Source organism: Prionailurus viverrinus, chromosome B2, assembly GCF_022837055.1.
Source record: "Prionailurus viverrinus isolate Anna chromosome B2, UM_Priviv_1.0, whole genome shotgun sequence".
NCBI classification, from domain to species: Eukaryota; Metazoa; Chordata; class Mammalia; order Carnivora; family Felidae; genus Prionailurus; species Prionailurus viverrinus.
In genome coordinates this window covers 47,026,447-47,048,052 of record NC_062565.1, presented here as the reverse complement: position 1 = coordinate 47,048,052, position 21,606 = coordinate 47,026,447, and the positions used below count along the sequence as shown (strand labels likewise).

At 33.5% G+C, this 21,606-nt stretch overlaps 1 pseudogene; it reads right to left on the bottom strand.

The window, feature by feature from the left end:
• Positions 1–1,686: 1,686 nt before the first annotated feature.
• Positions 1,687–21,606, bottom strand: part of LOC125166438 (ZAR1-like protein) — a 54,700-nt pseudogene continuing 34,780 nt past the window's right edge.

The following is a 21,606-nucleotide window of genomic DNA, read 5'->3' as shown; positions in this document are numbered from 1 at the left end:
AACTCTCCGCTGCTCCTACCTTCCATGATGTGGTGGTGTAGCAGGATTCTTGCATAGAGAGTCATGACACCGAGGTTTGTCTTTCCAGGAAACAACTGTATTCCTGTTGGCACCATTCAGTTGGGTTCTTACCCAAAGAACTGAGCCCCGAATGCCACGTGACGTAGTTTTTTTTTATATTATATTTTTTACTTCTTTGTCTCCCATATATGGTAACACACAAACATGCAGTCTGATTAAGTGGTCTCGTGTTACAAGGTCACAGGGATGTTGTCAAGTACTTGAATAGCAAAGTTGCCTTAAGGTTTTTTTTTTTTCTTTCCTTAGGGAGGGGACCCTACCACAGTGTTTTTTTCATCTCTATTTGTTTTTTCCTTAAGTTTATTTATTTATTTTTTGAGAGAGAGTGAGCATAAATGAGGGAGGAGCAGAGAGAGAGAGGGAAACACAGAATCTGAAGCAGGCTCCAGGCTCCGAGCTGTCAGCAGAGACTGATGCAGGGCTCAAACTCATGAATAGCAACATCATTACCTGAGGTAAAGTTGGATACTTAACAGCCTAAGCCACCCAGGTGCCCCTAACCTCTATTTGTGCATTTTTGCTCTTTCAGTCCTCAGATCCATTTCTTGGGTGTTCAGAATGATTTGATATTTATCTAGCTGTGTTTGAGGGACGAAGCAGCCCTAAGGTCTCCCTACTCCTCTGCCATCTTAACTCCCACCAAAAGGCATATGAATGTTTAAAGCAAAAGGCTTTAACATTGCATTATAGGGTCTGTAATATGTATACTTGCATATAAAAGGAAAACATAAAGGATGGAAAATAATAAGTAAGCTACATTATTTCAGATTTTCAATATTTACATATAACAATACAATGTTAACATTAACTGAATTATAATAGTTTAGAAATGCATATCTTAATTCCCAGAACAAGCACTAATAAAATAAGATGAATTGCTAAAAACCAAAGATGAATCAAAACAGAATACAAGGGACCATTTGATTATTCTGAAAGAAGGGAAGAATGGAGGAACACAGATGAAAAGTTAGACAAAGGGAAATAGAAAGCAAAATGGAATTACTAAATCCAACCATATAGGTAATTACATTAAATATAATTGGAATAAAACTCTAAGTATAAGGTAGGGATTAATAGGCTGAATAGAAAATCAATATTCAAGTATACGTTCTGGAAAGAGACACACATAAATTTAAGGAAACAATATGCTACAATAAAAAGATGGAAAATTTTATACTAAAACATTACCATAATAATCACTACTATGTTACAATCAGACCAAATGGACAATCATTGTTAGAACTACATAAATCACTATTTACTATTTATTATTCATAAATCACTTAACAATAGTAGAGATTTCCTAACTCAATTATCTTGGCAACAGATAGATAAAATAGAAAAATAGAAATATTTATATATGAAATATATATATATATAACTTTAACGTTTACATCATATATTTCATATGTATGCATTTCATAGATATATTATTTTACATGCATTTATGTTATTCTACTCACATTGTACAATTGTTAAACAACCTACAAAAAGTACAAAAGCCTAGTCCATTTTCCAATACCAGGTGAGAGCTAAGTTGCAAAAAAGGAACAGTACCATAAGTTACAAGGAAAGTTTGGGTGTCCTGTACAAGTTATACTGTTCCTATCTATGCAGGCTCCTTAGATCAATGTGTCTTTTCTTTTGAGGACAGGAACAACAAGACTTTGAACAGGTCTGACATTGGAATGCTTCTACTTGATAAGCCTTAAAACTCTTTTGGCATTTGCAACACAGTTGTTTGAAATTAACCTTATTAGTTCCAGAAACGCACCACACATAAGCACTCTCCCACCTGGTCTTACAATCTTTGCAGTGAAAATAGCCATATTTTGGTTCCAAAAACTGGAAGTTGGGTTTTCTGAGCAAATCTGTTCTGCTGACTTCCCGTCTGCTTGCTCTTCCGTTCCTGCGCGCTTGAGGCATCTTCCTCCCCCCAGCTCATACTGGCAAAGCTACTCCCTTTTGCACTCTTCAGAACTTGGAGTTGGTGGTTTCTGGTGCTGCTGGCTGTCCTCTGCAGGACCCCAAAGTACCTTCCTCTCCTGGTCTTCCCCCTCCTTCTGCAGCTGGATAAAGCTCCTATAACCTATCCCTGGTGAATAGACTCCCCAGGCCAGCAGGGGTACCTTGTGGCTTGTGCTGCCCCAGAGGGAGAGCAGTGTGAGAACCCAGCGATACAGACTTGTCCATCCGCAGGCTCACCTGCACGCCCACCTCCCTGGTGTTAGCCTTGCAAAGCCTCAGGCTCAGGCTGGCATTCATCTGGGTGAGAATGGAATTAAGCTCCGATTTCTTTGAAGGTTCCATACAATAGTCAGAGACATTTGCAGGCACAAGGAAACAAGTCCTGGCCAGGAAAGTGGGGGGACCAGTGTCTTGCCTCCAGTCAGGCTGAAATATATATAGGCAATAAATATATATAAATGTATATATATTTATATATACATGTATAAATATTCATAAATATATATACATATATATGCAATGCATATATGAAATATATGTAAGTTATATATTGTATATATATTGCATATATACATTACATATATATATTTCATGTTTACATTTCGTATATATATTTCTTATATATGTATTATATATATAGTATATATATATAAGTAATGTATATGCATCTGTATGGTTTATATTTCATATATATAATGTATATATACTTTGTAATATATACATTGCATATATATTGCTTATTTTTATATATTTCATATATATATTTGGTATATATGTATTATATATATTTCATATATATTGTATATCATAATATATTATATATTATATATATCATAATATGTTACAATGTATAACATATATATCATTGTATGTTTCGTATACCTATTTTTGTATATATATTGTATATATATAGTGTATATATATATATACACGCAATATATGTGTTACTTATTTATAAATATATATTGCATATGTATATTTCATATAAATAGCATATATATCCAATATATATACACAATTTATATATATAGCATATATATTGCTTATTTATATACATATTTCATATAGATATTTTTCATATGACATATTTTTCATAAATATATTTTTTATGCATATAGCATATAAATATGAAATATGTATATAAATAATATATATTGCATATATATATTGCTTATTTATCTATATTTCACATAGATATAATATGCAATATATATATAAGCAATATATGTGCATATCTATATACATTACTTATTTATATATGAAATACACATATATTTCATATATATTGCATATGTATATATTGCATATATATATGAGATATATATATATGCCATATATGCATTGCTTATTTATATATATGGCATATATGTATTGCATATATATGTATTTCATGTATATATAGTTCATATATATAGTTCATATGTATATATTTTGTATACACTATATACAGACATATATATGAAATATATAATGAACTATATATATTAACTATATATGAAATACATATATGATATATATATGAAATTTATGTATGAAATATATGTATGAAAAATATATGTATTACATATATGTATATGAAGTAATATAATTGAAATATATATATATGAAATATATGTATTTGTAATATATATATGAAATTTATATGAACTATATATATGAAATATGTAATGTAAACATTAAAGATATTTAGCAAATATGAGGAATCATTTTTCAATATAGACTGACATTGAATATTACCTAATATGTTTATATAAAGTTTATTTTTTCTGATACAAACATAAGATTCTAGTTTTCATTAATTAAAATATTTTTTCTTTATTTTCCAGCTTTCAGTATATATGTGTTTGAGGTGTATTTCATAAATATATATGGCTGAGTTAATTTTTAAAACCCGAGTTGAGAACTTCTAGAATGACATCAGCATATGGCTGATTCATCACTCATATCCCACACTCAACTATAACAATTTGTCATCTATCCATCTAGTGGAGAAACTCTTGCACATTGTTGGAAGAAAAAAATGTGAGTTTGGATGCATTAGAGAGGGTAAGAGGAACATTTGACTTTACTTGCATCACCTCTTCCACCATGTGGCACAGCCTAGTGCAAAGAGTTCTTGGCTTCTGATTTCTCCTATGGGGGGAAGTAAGAGCATATGAATGGGTGCCTGTTTCCTTATCTGTGCATTGTGCTGCCAAAGAGCCCATTTGTTTCTTGCTTCATTCAGAATACTGCATCATGAGTTGCATGACTTGGGGAGGTGGGTGGAAAGAGGCAGCAGAACAGCCAATGAGACTCTCAGAGGGCTTTAAAGGGATGCAGATTCTACTAGTAACACAACAGACTCCATCAAGAATCCTACTCATGAGCTTTCAGGGACACAGTTGATAATTGTATTAGATGTTAATGGACTAATCATGCTAATTAAGTTCAGAAATTGTTAGAATGGATAAAAATTGAAACAAAATCCAACTATTTGCTATCTAAAAGAAATGTTCTTTAAATATAATGATAGGTTGAAAGTAAATAGACAAAAATATATACAATGCAAAGTAAAAATATGAAGGTTTGCTCTCAGATAATATCAGATGAAATAGATTTCAAAATTGCATGCATTATCAGAAATAACAAGGGACACTTCATAAATGATATAGGAGTTAATTCAATAGGAAGACACTGTAACCAGAAAGATTTGTGCCCAATGACAAAGCTTCAGGATTTATTTACGTCTTCTTTTATTTCTGTATTATTCAATATGAGTTTTTATTAAAAAAAAAAAAACAGCCAACTACAATGTCTAGATTCTGCAAACCCTTCCTAGAACTCTCAACTTTTCTTGGTTAGGAGGTGGCAACACACTCCTCTGTCTGTGCCTTGATTGATGGCTTGCCAGAGTTGCCATCTTCCCTTTACAAAATTGATATTTGTGTTTCAGCTGGGTGTTTTCACCTTCCTCACGTCTTCTGTTGCTGTAGTTCTTGTCACTATGCTCTGGCTGTCTTTTGGGACTGGCCATATATTAGATTATGTTTCCTGGTTCCCAAACTAGCCCATATCCTTATCCTTTTACATTGTCTTATGCTTAGAAAATCATAATTCTCATGCTTTTTTCAGTCATTTTATCTACACTCAATGTATATTCGTAGCCCATACCATATTACGTGCCATGAAGGTAATCCCTTCTATTGACTGAAATATAAAATAACTGCATCCAGTAATAAAATATACATGTGTCACATACTGTATGACTAATCTGCAAATAATATAAATATGTAGCACTCATTGCCCTGAATAAGTTAATCAATAAATCAACAATATTTATTTTACTGCCATTATGTATGTATAATCATGGTATGAACTATCATGTATTCAACACAGTACTGCCAGTATTGGACATTAGGCTCATAAGATTTATAATCCACTGGGGGAGAGAAAATGATTAATCATGGTAAAATTAGATAGCAATGAAGTAGATCACTACTGTCCAAAACTACACTAAGGCCTCAAAAAAAAAAAAAAACCAATTAATGTGAATGGAGTTGTTAAATTATTTCATAGAAATATTATGAATGAAATGTGGGAGTGAGGATCCTTCCATATATGTATACCTGGAGTATAACACCTATAACTTGGACATTAGGATCCTAATGTCCTAATGGAATGAAATGTGGGAGTGAGGATCCTTCCATATATGTATACCTGGAGTATAACACCTATAACTTGACTATGTTAGCTATAGAATGCTTTTGTTTAGGAAAGTACTTCCTTTAGCCAAATTGCTCTTTGACTGCTTTTTTTCCTCAGCCAGGAGAAGCTGGAAGAATTATCAGATTGCCTTATTATAAAGGCAGCTGTGTTATGTTTGGGAAAACAATGAAATCAGTAGAGTTGAATTTATAGCCTTTGTTCTTTCACTTTATACTTGCATAGCCTGGACCTTTCTGAGACTTAGCTTCCTTATCTTTTAAGGACACAATAATACGTTCTTTCTAAGCCATAAAGCACTTTTAAAGTATGAGCTGTGATCTTCATTAGCTATCTGACTCAAATATTTTCAATTACATGTAAAGCTAAAAATTGTGGACTGTGTTTCTAGGTCCTAAATTCTACAATAATCTTGAGATGTGAAGCCAAATATTAAATGAAGGAAGACATAATGAATTTTTAACTTAGTGTTATTTCAAACCAATATAAAGTTTTCTCATTTCTTTTTGTGTTTAAAAACACATCTCTTTAAGAGAATATTCAAAAGTATAGTATAAAGAATGCTGAGTAAATTTATTTTGAACGATAATGAATGACATCTCAAGCTAATTGTGGTGTTTGGAATAATATAATTATTGCAGATTTTATATAGAACAAAATCAATACAAGAAAGAAAGAATGACATTTTCCTAATATGCAGCTATGTTGGATTGATAAAATTAATCCAATTAATTCATAATTATATTTGTGTTCTCCAGCATGTAAATAATACTAAATTGATGTTTCATAAAACTAGCCATTGAAGAACTTACAAGTTGATTTTCACATAAAAATTACCAAGATTGATGAGGGCAAGATGGAAAAACTAATGGCAAAAAGTGACATAAAACATGACTATTATTTTACAGTTAAACAATGTTATGCCATGAAATGGAAAAGACCATTACCAGCTGGTTGTTAATACCCTAAGAATGCTTTTGTGCAATAATTAAAATGCAAAAGCTAGTCATTCCCATTTTATTGGGTAGGGGAAGCCATAATGTAGATTTTTATAGGAACATTCAGAGTTACTGCTGTTATCCATAACTCTTCTGTCTTTTAAAAATGTAGCCAACAAATGTACATTGTTTTCAGTTGTGCTGATTTATGACATAATCACAGCAATTATAGCAGGGCAAGTCCTATTTGAGAAGTCGGTCAAGCCCTTTTAGCCTGATGCTGTTGAATTACAGCTTTCAAATGTACCCTTGAGTCTTTAAAGTGTCTCTCATCAAACCTTGAATGAAACCAATTTTATAAACATAGCAGAAATTAGGGGTGCTACTACATTTTAAGCTGTCACTTTAGAAGTTTGTGCATCAATTCCAACACATCTATCATTGTTCAAGATTATTTTGTGACTTTAAGAATTATTGCAATGGACTATTTTACATATTCTCAAGGGCAGAAAATCTATTCTATGTGGAGGATCATAATATCTAAAAATAGATGTAATTGTTTTGGAGGCAAGACAGAAGAATGAATATATGAATATATATGTATATGTTTCTATATATTTGTCTATATATCCCTCTATCATTTATCTATTATCCATCTATCTATTATCTATCTATCTATCTATCTATCTATCTATCTATCTATCATCTATTTATCTATCACCTATCTATCCTATCTGGGTAATAGTGAAAAAATCCCAACTTTTAAAATAAAATAACTAATATTCTCAGTGGCACATGATCTACTTTTGTGGCAAAATTATGTCCAGAAAAAGTATTTGTGAGGCATTTTTTAAAGAATTATTACTGAAATAGTTCCCAAAGAAGATACTTTTCTGAAATACGAAGCATAATTTGATATGTAATTTATAGCATGCTTATGATTAAAAGATGTCTCACTCTTTTGTAATTGCATTTTAACTAAAAAGAGCTTTACTTGATTGTAAAAATGATTTGCTTTTTGTATATTTTTAACCTTTTATTTTGAGATAATTTTGGATATACACAAAGAGAGAACTGAAAGAGAACTGAAAAGTTGCAGAAATAGAACTGAAAATTCTTGCACAAAAATTAAGTTTCTTTAACTCAAGTACAAGGATCAAAATAAAAATTAACATTTATGCAATACTATTAACTAATCTATAGACCCTGTTTAATTTTCAGTTGTCCAAATTGTCCAATCCAGGATCCCATATTGCATTTAGTTATCACGTCAGTCTTTTTTGTGTGTTTCATGATCCTACGTTTGGGGAGAAATGGCCAAATGTTTTGTAGAATGTCTCCCAATTTGGATTTGTCCGATGTTTCTTGGTGATTAAATTCAGATTATGCATTTTTTGTAAGAGTGCCAGAAAAGTAATACCATGTCTTTCTCAGTATATCATAGTAGGAGGCACGTAATGTTTATAGATGTTATTAAGGGAAATGCTAGACAACCTGGTTCAGGTGGTACCTAAAAAGTTTCTCCATTGTAATGCTATTATTTTCTCTCTTTGTAAATAATAATTATCTTGTGGGAAGATACTGTTAAATTATGCTAATATCCTGTTTCTTATTAAGCTTTTGCCTACTAATTTTAGCATTCATGGATGAATCTTGCTGTGACAATTTTTACTGTGATGTTGCCAAATAGTGACTTTTATTTCCATCATCCCTTCTACATTTATTAATTGGAATTTTGCTAGAAGGAAGAACAGCCCATTTTCCCCTTTATTTCTTCAATGGTATATTTATATTGGCATTGACTCCTGGATATTTTATTCTATGATTCATAGTTCATTATTATTATTTATTTTTGCTCAAATTATCCCAGATTTGGTCATGGGAATTCCTTCAAATTTATTCCTTTCTATATCTCCAATAATTTGTTTTAAGCATTCGCATACTTTCAGGCAACATGAAGTATTCCCTTCTAATCTAGTACTTTTCCTGAAATCAGCCATTTTCTCAGACTCCTTTCATTTTTATTGAAGAATGGTGTTCAGAAAACAAAATATGGGCACTAGTTATGCTCATTGCTACTGTAGTGTTACTGTTCTAGGTCTTCTTAGTGGGTACACATGGACATCTATACCAATATCTATATTGATTTCTATGTATTTTTCTATGTGTTTGTTAAGAATTGTTAGTACATACTGATTCATCTGGTTAAGTCCAACACCCAAGGGTTCATTCTAGCCTTCCTCAATTCATATTTATAATTCCTTTCTCCTACAATAAGAAAACTGCATCTCATTATTCACATTCATTTGAAGGTGAATAATCCTAATTTCATAATAACAAAAATCCTAATTTTCTAATTACTAATTATACTCTTGTGAGTATAGAGTAGAATATTTGTATGTAGTTCATTTTGTCTTAGCCTGTTAGCTTAGTCAAATAATGCAAATAATGTTTTGCTGAGTTAACAGATTAGTTCTTTTCTTCCCCACACAGTTTTGTGTGGTTTTGTTAGGCATTTGTAATACAGTAAGTTTGCTTTATTACTGCTTGTACCTCATTTTGTGCTTTCCCACATTCTGGATAATTTTAATTATCCAAATGTGTGTATATTATGTATATATCAAACTTTACCATGGCACTAAAAGTCAGAATTATACCCAGAGGCAACCTCAGAGCCATTCTTTCTACCCCATTTTAGTTGCACTGATTTTTCTACCATATTACCACCTATATTCTGTAAGTTCGCTAATTATATTAATTTCTGACTTATCTTTATGCCTTTTATCTGTTTTCTTATCTTTTTTCCTTCTACAATCTTCTTTGTACTTGTCTATTTCTTTCTGGAGTCTCCAGGGCTGTCAGTTTGCCTATTTCAGCTGGATACCAGCTGGAGCAATCAATCCACAGTCAAAAATAAAGGTTTAAGTTAACATTGCCCCAAGGATGACATCATTTTTAGCAAAAATGAAGAAATTTGCATTTATATGACAACATCATGAGAATAACCTGTTAAAATGCAAAAACATATTATCTACAGCAGGACAAAGAATGAGCAGAAACAAATGGTGAAAATTAAGACATATTGTGTGTTCACAGAGACTGCACTATGATATTTAGCCTCTCTGCCCTTTTTCTAACTCTCTCTTTTTTGGAACATTCACCACTGCTTGAAATTGTCAACTAAACATTAATTTAGATCTGAAATCTTGAAAGACTTTTAAAACAAAATATTTCAAAGATATGATTAAAATTGCTTGTTATTAATTTTTCATAATTTAATTTTTAATAGACAATTTTTAGGGCAGTTTTGGATTTGCAACAAAATTGAGAGGCAGGCACAGAGATTTCCCATATATATCCACGGCCCTATGCATGCATCATCTCCCATATTATCAAAATCACTCATCAAAATGGTGGTTATTTGTTTCTTTCTCTAAACTAAAGATGAACATATTGAAACATAATTGCCCAAAGCCCATAGGTTTACCTTAGGGTTCATTCTTGGTGTTGTACATTCGCTGCCTTTGGACAACAGTATAATGATTTATACCCATCATTATAATACTATACAGAGTATTTTCACTGCCTTAACAATCCTCTTTGCCCTGCCTATTTATCCCTGCCCCCCCTTCCTACCACACCCCTGGAAATCACTGATCTTTTTTACTGTTTTCAGTTTTTCTCTTTCAAGAATTTTATATAATTTGGACCATACAAGATGTAGTCTTTTCAGATTGACTTCTTTCACCTAGTAATATGCAGTTAAGTTTCGTCCATGTCTTTTCAGGGCTTGATAGCTCATTTCTTAGCACTGAATAATATTCCATTATCTGGATACACCATAGTTTATCTATTTGCCTACTTATAAGGACATCTTTTTTTTTCTCCAAGTTTTGGCAATTACAAATAAAGCTGCTGTGTATAACCATGTATGGGTTTTTGTGTAGATGGATTGTCAAATGTTTTGAGTAAATAACAAGAAGCACAATTGAAGGGTAATATGATAAGATTATGTTTAGTTTTGTAAGAAACTGCCAAACTGTCTTCCAAAGTGTCTGCGACATTTTGCATTCCCACTAGCAAAGAATGACAGTTCCTGTTCCTCCACATCCTCACCTGCATTTGGTGTTGCCAGTGTTCTGGATTTTGGCTATTCTAATAGGTGTGTAGTGGTATTTTATTATTGTTTTAATTTGACTTTCATTGATGATATATGATGTTGTGTATCTTTTTAAATGCTTTTTTCCATCTGTATATCTTTTTGGGTGAGATGTCTGTTAAGATCTTTGGCCCATTTTGTAATTGGGTTGCATGTTTTCTTATTGTTGAGTTTGAGAGTTCTTTGTATATTTTGGATGACAAGACTTTATCAGGTGTGTCTTTTGGAACATTTTCTCCTACTCTATGGCTTGTCTTCTAGTTCTCCTGGTATTGTCTTTCACAGAGAAGTTTTTAATTTTAATAAAGTCTAGCTTATCAATTATTTCTTTCGTGGATCATATTTTTAGGTGTTTTACTTAAAAACTCCAAGGTCATCTAGGTTTTCTCGTATGTTATCTGCCAGGATTTTTATAGTTTTGCATTTTAACTTTAGCTCTCCAGTTCATTTTGAGTTTCTTTATATGAAGAGTATAAGGTCTGTGCCTAGATTCATTTTTTTGCATGTGGATGTCCAGTTGTTCCAGTATCATTTTTTGAAAAGATGATCTTTGCTGCAGTGTATTGCCTTTGCTCCTTTGTCAAGATCAGTTGGTTATATTTATGGTGGTCTATTTCTGGGCTTTATATTCTTTACCATTGATCTATTTGTCTATTCTTTCACTAATACCACATTCTCTTGATTAATGTAGCTTTATATTAAGTCGTGAATACAGGTAGTGGCAGTCCTCTGTCCTTCTCCTTTAGTATTGCGTTGGCCATCTGAGTCTTTTGCTTATCCAATATAATCTTTAGAGTCAGTTTGTCTATATCCATCAGCTAATTGCTGGGACCTGGGATTTCACAGAATTTATAGATCAAGTTAGGAAAAACTGACATCTTGACAATATTGAGTCTTCCTTATCCATGCATGTAGAATATTTCTCCATTTATTTAAAAAAAATTTTTAGGGGCGCCTGGGTGGCGCAGTCGGTTAAGTGTCCGACTTCAGCCAGGTCACGATCTCGCGGTCTGTGAGTTCGAGCCCCGCATCAGGCTCTGGGCTGATGGCTCAGAGCCTGGAGCCTGTTTCCGATTCTGTGTCTCCCTCTCTCTCTGCCCCTCCCCCATTCATGCTCTGTCTCTCTCTGTCCCCCAAAAAATAAATAAACGTTGAAAAAAAAATTAAAAAAAATTTTTTTAATGTTTATTTTTGAGAGAGAGAAAGAGAGCATGAGAAGGGGAGGGGCAGAGAGAGAGATGGAGACACAGAATCTGAAGCAGGCTCCAGGCTCTGCGGTGTCAGCACAGAACTCAACATGGAGCTCAAACTGATGAGCCATGAGATCATGACCTGAGCCGAAGTCGGACACTCAACAAACTGAGCCACCCAGGCGCACCTCCATTTATTTTATTCTTTGATTTCATTCATTGAGTTTTGTAGTTTTTCCTCTGATAGGACTTATACATATTTTGTTAGATTTATAACTAAGTATTTCATTTTTGAGGTGCTAATGTAAATGACATTGTGTTTTTAATTGCAGGTTCCACTTGTTTCTTATTGGTCTATAGGAAAGCAATATAGTTGGTTTTTTTTTTTTTATTCTTTAATGTCCATGGGATCAGATAAGCCCTTTTTTCTTTCTTTTTTTAAAAAAAATTATTTATTTATTTATTTTAAAATTTACATCCAAATTAGTTAGCATATAGTGCAACAATGATTTCAGAGTAGATTCCTTAATGCCCCTTACCCATTTAGCCCATCCCCCCCTCACAAAAACCTCTGTTTGTTTTCCATATTTAAGAGTCTCTTATGTTTTGCCCCGCTGTTTTTATATTATTTTTGCTTCCCTTCCCTTGTGTTCATCTGTTCTGTATCTTAAAGTCCTCATATGAGTGAAGTCATATGATATTTGTCTTTCTCTGACTGACTAACTTCGCTTAGCATAATACCCTCCAGTTCCACCCACGTAGTTGCAAATGGCAAAATTTCCTTCTTTTTGATTGCCGAATAATACTCATTATATATATATACCACATCTTTATCCATTCATCCATCGATGGACATTTGGGCTCTTTCCATACTTTGGCTATTGTTGATAGTGCTGCTGTAAACATTGGGGTGCATGTGTCCCTTTGAAACGGCATACCTATATCCCTTGGATAAATACATAGTAGTGTAATTGCTGGGTCATAGGGTAGTTCTATTTTTAATTTTTTGAGAAACCTCCATACTGTTTTCCAGAGCGGCTGCACCAGCTTGCATTCCCACCAGCAATGCAAGATATATCTTCTTTCTCCACATCCTCGCCAACATCTGTTGTTGCCTGAGTTGTTAATGTTTGCCATTCTGATAGGTGTGAGGTGGTATCTCATTGTGGTTTTGATTTGTATTTCCCTGATGATGAGTGATGTCGAGCATTTTTTCATGTGTCGGTTGGCCATCTGGATACCTTCTTTGGAGAAGTGTCTATATATGTCTTTTGCCCATTTCTTCACTGGATTAGTTTTTTGTGGGTGTGTTGAGTTTGAGAAGTTCTTTATAGATTTTGGATACTAACCCTTTATCTGATGTGTTGTTTTCAAACATCTTATTCCATTCTGTCAGTTGACTTTTAGTTTTACTGACTGTTTCCTTTGCTGTGCAGAAGCTTTTTATTTTGATGAGGTCCCAGTAGTTCATTTTTGTTTTTGTTTCCCTTGCCTCTGGAGACATATTGAGTAAGAAGTTGCTGCGGCCAAGATCAAAGAGGTTTTTACCTGCTTTCTCCTCGAGGATTTTGATGGCTTCCTGTCTTACATTTAGGTCTTTTATCCATTTTGAGTTTACTTTTGTGTGTGGTGTAAGAAAGTGGTCTAGGTTCATTCTTCTGCATGTCGCTGTCCAGTTTTCCCAGCACCACTTGCTGAAGAGACTGTCTTTATTCCATTGGATATTTTTTCCTGCTTTTTCAAAGATTAATTGGGTCCATTTCTGGGTCCTCTATTCAGTTCCATTGATCTGAGTGTCTGTTTTTGTGCCAAGAAAAGCAATATACTTTTGTGCAATAACCTTGTATCCTGCAATTTTGCTGTAATGCTTCTTAGTTTCATGAGTTCTTTTGTCAATTCTTTCAGATTTGCTATATAGAAAATTACGTCATCTGTGAACAAAGACAATTTTATATATTCTTCCTCAATCTGTATATATATTATTTTCTTCCTTGAATTATTGCTTAAGAAAGGACTTCCAGTTTGATGTTGAAAAAGGCAGGTAAGAGGGACAGCCTTACCTTTTACCTGATCTTAGCAGGAAAGCTTTCAATTTCTCATCGTTAAGTATAAGGTTAGCTGTAGATTTTCTCTGCATAGTCTTTATCAAGTTGAGAAAAGTACCCGTTAGTCCTAGCTTACTAAGAGTTTCTTTGTGAATAAGTGTTGGATTTTGTCAAATGCATTTTCTGCGTCTATTGATACAATCGTGATTTTTTTCTTTTTTTATCTTGCTGACATAATGGAATTTAGTTCTATTAGTTTTTGTTTTATGTAATTTGATGCTGTATTGTTAGATACATACATATTAAGAATTGTTATGTCTTCTTCCAGAATTTGCTCTTTGATTATGTAAATATCTCCCTTATCCCTGATAATTTCTTTACTTTGAAGTCGTCTGTGTCTGAAATTCATATATCTACTCCTGCTTTATTTTGATTAGTGTTAGCATGGTATATTTTCTTCATCCATTTACTTTTAATGTATATGTGTCTTTATATTCAGAATGGTTTTCTCATAGACATATATGGCTGGTGGTGTTTTCTGATGCAGTCTGACAATCTGTCTTTTAATTAGTGCATTTAGACAATTGACATTCAAAGAGATTATTGATATGGTTGGATTAATATCTACCATATTCGTTACTGTTTTCTGTTACCTTTGTTCTTTTTGTTGCTCTTGTTATTTTTGCCTGTTTTTGTCTTCTGCTCTTTTTCTTCCTCTTGTGACTTTAATTGAGCATTTTATACAATTTCATTTCTTTTTTTTAGCATATCATGTTATACTTTTTAAAAATCTTTTTTATTGATTGCTCTTCATAATTCAAATTTATTTCTCATTTCCATAGAAGAGATCAGACTGCTTAGAAGACTCCCTCTGGAACATGTTTATGAAAAGAAAAAATAAATTCTATTATAATGGAGAACTCTTTTAGTATGCCACTTCTATGAAGAATCATTTTTGTGGGAATGAGATGATTAAATATAGAAGAAAAAGGATTGATTTAAATTCAAGGAATAGGAAACTTAATAGGCATGGGCTAAAAAAATAGGTGGATTTTAAATAGGAAGACGAAGTTATCAGTAGTGAACTGTCAATGGGCTTCTGCTGGGTTAGAATTAATGATATAATGACTTTCTATGAATAAATAACCTCATCCATGAGGCAAATAAGCACTAAAACTTCAATTTTAGAGGCTATAACTGGTTTGAAATGAAAATATCTACTTCCCTATATCAATTCCTTCATAGTCTTTTTCTTTTACTTTAACTTCCAGAGTTAGTGGATCATTGATTACCTACTGAAGTAAAATAATTATCATTGTTAATGTGGACAAATTCAAGATTCATAGTAAAGACATAGCTCTATAAACTTAAAAAATCCAAGAAATATAACCTCCTATAGAAATCAAAAGAATTATTTTTACAGCACATAGCATCAGTCCTTATCAGACACACTGAAATATATTCCACCAAAGTACAGATATGTGTATATAACAAAGTACAGATATGTGTATATAACATATCTATGTATGTATGTATGTATGTATCTATCTATCTATCTATCTATCATCTATCTATCTATCATCTATCTTGTATTTAAAGTGATTACATGTTGTATATATGTTGTATAGGTATTATATATTATTGTGTGATTTGTTTATTATTCTTAGGTTAAGGAGTGGAAAGCATCTGTGTTTCTTTCTCATCCTGCAGATTATATAAGTACTGAACAAGAAGTTGAATCAGATAGCTATATGTTCAGTGTTACTTTAGTCACTGCCTACAATCAGTTCCAATCACTTGTGTTGAAATCATATTTCTAAAGTATCATTGTCTGTTTTGCAAGGGTTTGATGGAAATATTTAGCTGAGTACCAAGTTATCAAAGGGCCAACATCTAATTTTGTTTCAATATTAAATATACATTCTTGGGGGCATCTGGGTGGCTCAGTTGGTTAAGGGTTGGACTTAGCCTCAGGTCATGATTTTGCAGTTTGTGGGTTCAAGCCCCACACAGGGCTCTGTGCTGACAGCTCAGAGCCTGGAGCCTGCTCAGATTCTGTGTCTCTCTCTGCTCCTCCCCAACTTGTGCTTTGTCTTTCTTTCTCTCTCTCCCCCAAAATGTATGAACATTAAATTTTTTTGTTTAAAAAAAGTATACCTTCTTGCTGCTTGTTCTCTATTTAAATGTTGTTTGTTTTGTCTCTCTTGTCTTTTAAAAAACTTGTAAAATATTTATTAGTGTTTCTTTTTATTTTTTATTGTTTTTTTAGCTATGCCTCTGTGTTTTTTTTTGTAGTGGTTAAACTATAGATAACAATATGTAGACTTAATTTATGACAGACTAACTTAATTACCATTATATCATTTCATTAACTACATAAGAATCTCAAAATCCTATAATTCCGATCATTGCCCCAAATACCTTTATTCTATTGGAATATAATTTACTTACAATATATATTAATATTTCTTATAATGCAGGTCTGCTGCTAATTTCTTGTAGTTCACGTCTGAGCTTTCGTTTGTTTGAAAGTGACTATTTCACAGTTATTTGTGAAAGACAGTTTTAGTGGACATAGAATTATAGGTTGCAGGGTTTTGTTTTGTTTTTCCCCCACTTTCCAGAGCTGTCAATTAGCTTCTTATGTCAATTATGTGTGATGAGAAATAGACATCTAATTTTTTTTCTCATAAATATAATATGCCTGGTTTTCCTGGTTACGTTTAAGGTTTCCAATTTTATTTTATTTTCAGCAGCTTAACTATGATTATGCCTCACTCTCATTATCTTTGTATTCATCCTGCTTGATTCTTGAACACATGGTTGATGACTGTCATGAATTTTGTAAAAACTTGCAGCCATTATCTCCTGTGGCCATTTCTTCTTTCTCTCTGGATTCTGATTACTAGATATTGATAATTTCAAACAGGGGTCTGATTCAGTGATCCTTTTTTCGTCTATGGGCATTCTACCATAAAGTCTATCCAATAAATTCTTAATTTCAAATATTATATATTTCTCAGTTCTACAATTTCCATTTGGCTCCTTGTTAGAGTTTATATTTATTTTTATAAATACTCCCACTTCTTCTGCATTTTGTCTTTTTCTAAATCTTTTAACATACAAAAGATTTTAAAGTCCTTATCTGCTGTTTTGGACACTTGGGTCATTTGTTTGTCTGCTTCCCTTGATGGTTTTAGTCCTGAAGATAGGGAACATATTTTACTTCATATATTTTGTATTTTTTTAGATTTTATGCCAAATATTGTAGATAAGGTATCATTAGAGATAGAAATGCATATTGCTTTTTTCCAGAAAGTACTCACTGTTTTAAATGTCAGATATCCCAGGATAAAGGGTGATCTCTTTGAGCAAATTGGGATTGAACTGTGTTGGACTTGGGTTACACCCTTACTTAGTTTGGCTCACCTCTAACATTAAAAGTCTTTAGGATGAGATTGGGACCCTTCTCCCAGCAATGCTTTGGATCCTTAGCATTGTAGGGAAAAAAAATTTGTCTGTTTTTGAGTCCAGTTCTGTTTCCCATGATCCTGACCTCTCAAAAAAAAAAAAAAAATCCTATGGGGGGCAGGGATTGTTGATTGAGGAGAATAAGCCTTGTGTTTAGGGCTTCTTCAACTTTAATTATTATGTCAATCCACACTGTTTTTAAGTTTTTATTTAAATTCCAATTATTTAATACAGTGTAATATTAGTTTCAGGTACAAAATATAGTATTTCAACACTTACATACGACACCCGGTGCTCATCACAAGTGCCCTTTTTAATCCCCATCACCTATTTCTCCCTGGTAACCATCAGTTTGTTCTCTAGAGTTAAGAGTCTATTTTTGGTTTGCTTTTCTCTTTCTTTTTTTCCCCTGTGATCATTTGTTTCTTAAATTCCACATATAAGTGAAATCATATGGTATTTGTCTCTCTCTGACTGGCTTATTTTACTTAGCATACTAGTCTCTAGCTCTATCACATTAAAAAAAAATCAGCTCATTTTTCTGTGTTCCAGTAAAGTCTTCTAACCTTCTTAAATGCTAATATCCAGACAAGGAATTAACTCCAGAAACAAAAGTTCATCTCTTCTCTGCTTACCATTCTCATCAATGACTTTAATAAAAATCACGTTTTAAAAAGATTTCATGATGTTTCTGGTTTTTATGGTAAGAGCAATGCTATTTGGCAACTTTCTGTATTCTAACTGGAATTGAAACACTTATTTCTTTAATCTGAAGTTTGAATCACTGCTTTTGTTGCATTACTTCTGTACTTGGGGAAGTGGTATGGTCAGCAGTGAAGTCTTATTAACAGTGAACCATGGGGGGCACCTGGGTGGCTCCGTCGGCTGAGCGTCCAACTTTGGCTCAGGTCATGATCTCACGGTCTGTGAGTTCGAGCCCCGCATCTGGCTCTGTGCTGTCAGTTCAGAGCCTGGAGCCTTCTTCAGATTCTGTGTCACCCTCTCTCTCTGCCCCTCCCCTGCTCATGCTCTGTCTCTCTCTCTGTCAAAAATAAACATTAAAAAAATTAAAAAAAAAAAAACAGTGAACCATGGCAGAACAACGTACGGGGAAACATTTGGAAAAAAAAAATACTGCTGTAGAGGCATTATATTAGGCAAGATAGTGGTTGTAATTTGTTAAATTGTCCTTAAGTCTAGCCACATTAAACATTAATAAAGCAGGTAGACCTTGTTTCATTCTTTGCATTATAAACTCTAGCTGTTTGGATTCTTGTCTGCGCTTCATAGCACTGTCAGTAAGGGCAAAACTATTACAAATAAATACCATTGCTGGTATGGATGAATAATTAGGGCACAGTGAGAATGTGAGAACTTTACAAGCAACATTTATTTTAGAGTCTTGGTAAAATGATGGCAGATGAGATTAGACAATTATTTAGTAAATACTCATTGACTGGTGACTACATCCAAGACACCATGGCAGGGATGATAACCAGGAAATACATTAAAATTTGTATACCAGTGTGTACTTGGAAGCCAGATACAAACTAGGAACTCCTGCCGTTGGAGACATATATGGGACAGAATCTTAAAGGTGACCTTGTTTCTCTTTTTGCTCTTTGAAGTTTACCTCCTTCCCCTTTTTCTTTAAGGAATACATAAGAAAATGGAAATGTCATCAAAAATAGATCAGACCATTTCTGTTCTATTTGTGAAGCACTTATTTCTAAAAAGATCATTTGTTATGGGTGTATTAAAGGACAATTGAGAATATGTCATTAGAAATTCTTGACTCTCGTGTTTGATCCTGTATTCTCTAAATTAGGGGAAGATGCAAGGATGAGCTAACAAAGGTCAATAGAAAAAAAAAGTAAGTGACTTGAGGAAGTGTCTTGAAAAATAGAAAATATCCATGTACATTTAGGAAACTTTAAAGTCAACGCTTTTTGAATGCTATAAGTGAAAAGCTAACTATTTTAGTACATTTTGACCCTACTCATCAGATATGCAGATTGATGTGACTTTTAAGAGTGAGCAATTAGTATCCTCAAATAGGACATTAGAGTAATTCTTTCACAAAAAAGCATAATACATCTTGCTTTAAAGCTGCAATTATAACATACTACTTATTATTTCAAGTGTCAGATATAAGTATATAAGTATTTCAACAGACATCTATTTTTTTTTTACCAAGTATGTCCCAGATACTGTTTGAGATGCTAGAGATATAATAACAACAAGATGGGTGACCAAATATTTCCTCACCAAAATGAGACCCTTGAAAATGGCCCTAAATAATTATACTTGAATAATAAATGTAAACTGTGACTATGATCACCTAAAGGTACTTAAAAAAAAGGCACAGTCTCTCTAAAGCTTATTGGCATAAAAGAAGAAATAAAGTAGTGGATGTTTACAATACTATGTAATAACTGTTAAATTAAAGACTTGTGGGTGGGGTGTAAGAGCAGGAAGCTGATTGTGGTGGTTAGCCTGTAGGTTGACCCTCTCTCCCAATAATCCTGTATCTTGGTGTTTATGCCCCTGTGGAGTCCCATTTTCTCATTGAATTATTGCTGGCCATGGGTCACAAAGTGTACTTCCTAAAAGGACTTGTAGCATTCTGCTTGGTCCCTTGAAATAGCTGTTCTTAGGGCTCTGAGCAGCCATGGAGGGAGTTAAACCACTCTAAGTGGCAGAATAGAAAGAGCATGTAGAGAGACCCCATGGAGAGGCCATGAGACCACATGATCAGAGAGATTCCCAGGAAGCACCAAGTTGTTCTAGCCCCCCGCCATTTGCAGTCAGCCTGGCCATATTACAGGCAGCGTAGACAAATCCTCCTCAACTGAGTTCCACCAAATCAAAGATTTGTGAGATTAAAAAAAAAGATTTGCTTCTGATTTAAGCAGCTAAGTTTGGAATAATTTGTTATAAAGCATAGATAACTGGAACAGAATTTGGGATGCTGCCATAAAGTGGAATGCTGCTCTAACCCAAAACTAACATGCGTGGCATTGGTTTGGGGACCAGTGACAGAAAAATCTGGAAAAGCCACAAGGTGATGATTAGAGAAAGCTAGAAGGGAGTTGAGAAGGTTGGTGAAAATTTGAAGGACAGTGAGAAAACTATTATTTTAGGCTGGAGAAAATTTGCATTCTGGCAAAACAGTGAAACTGTTGCCTGCAGTACCATGGGAAATAGAAAATATTATCTAATGATCTCAGGCTCTTGCTGAAGAGCTTTCCAGATAGGATGCTAAAAGTGCCAACTGTCTAGGAGAGAATATGAGATGAGCCAGATGGATTAAAAAAGAAATATTTAGTTTTCAAATAGAACCTAGAGGAAATAGAGAAGTCCCAGAACAGTTTTTTTTTTTTCAAACAGCAAATGTTCTCAAAAAGAAATGGCCTCAGGGCAGAGATCAAAATATGAAGTATACCTATAATATTTTTTGCTAGGTCCTCAGAAATGTGTAAGTTTGCACCTCCAGGTAAATAATAGAGCCACTAATTGTATTTAGGACATGCCTTATTGTGCTTCTGAAGAATGTTAGGGGCATTTCCTCACAATGGCCACACATACAGCCTAGATATAGAAGAACATGTCTTAGAAAGAAATGGGGATGTGATTTTTGCCTAATGGTATGAATGACAATTTGATACATAAGAGGCCTACAATGTTTTCGAAAGAATCCTATTACGTTGGGCTTTGGGTTTTTTAATTTCCAGTGATTAATAACTGGAATAGCAATCTGAACAGGAACCCTTTCCTTCTGCCTTCAATGCCAAGCACCTTGCCTCTCGTGAGCCCAGGAGTTAGAGGGAACGTCTGGCTTCTATTTTTTAGATGGGTTTCCTTTTCTCTGGTGAACAGCTCCTGTGTGCTGAAAAATTGATTGGAGACAGATACAAAGTCTAAAGGCACAGACCAGCAAGTTTAATCATAGGAAGTTCTTGTGATTTGGATCTATGTAGTGGGGGAGAAAGGGAAGGGAAGCTGTTTGATAATGACCTAGACATGAGTGTCCATTGCCCTGAGGCACA